Source organism: Bolinopsis microptera, chromosome 5, assembly GCF_026151205.1.
Source record: "Bolinopsis microptera isolate Bmic1 chromosome 5, MBARI_Bmic_1.0, whole genome shotgun sequence".
NCBI lineage: Eukaryota > Metazoa > Ctenophora > Tentaculata > Lobata > Bolinopsidae > Bolinopsis > Bolinopsis microptera.
In genome coordinates this window covers 18,965,036-18,965,770 of record NC_087076.1, presented here as the reverse complement: position 1 = coordinate 18,965,770, position 735 = coordinate 18,965,036, and positions in this window count along the sequence as shown.

Genomic DNA, 735 nt, shown 5'->3' with positions numbered 1-735 from the left:
GCGTATAATGATGGATTATGGCGGGTGGTTTATCTTTAAAGATTACAGAAGGTATGTACTTGCCCGCAAGTTTCATACACTCATTTATTTTCCTAAGTACTATTGATACCAAATTTAATAAACCAAATTTTGGCAGTATGTGAAATTAATCTTATAAATTATATCAAGAATTTGATAAAGCCATGTCTGGTCACATTTCCAATTCTCAGAAACTAAAACAAACATACCGCATTTGGTGCCACCGAGAGTGTATTTGCCAGTATGCCCATAAATATTTGGGCAACCACCGTCAGTGAATTTGGATTCGGAACATTCAAAAGACGTTGCCGTGCTTGCTCTAGCATTGGTACCAAAATAGTTGTCACTTTGCAGATCAGCTGATTTGATTGCAGCTGTCAGAGTAGCGGCTTTGCTACTCAATGAGCTTACCTGAAAGAACGAAAGTCACCAAACATTTCCGACTACGAAATTGATGCAAGATCTGTCAAATTATAATATAGATTAAGATATGTATGCAATCTCGGACCTTATTTTTTTCTAAACATTATTCAAAAATCGAAAGGATGAGGTGCACTTTAAAACCGATCCTTCACACATACCAATTTATTAACAAGCATGATGGTGATAACGGAGTCACCACCGTCAATCTGGCAACTGTTATCCACCCAGAGTAGGTAGGTCTCCGCATTGTAACTCTGGTCTATGTTCACTTGGTTCACAAACTTGTCCACAGCA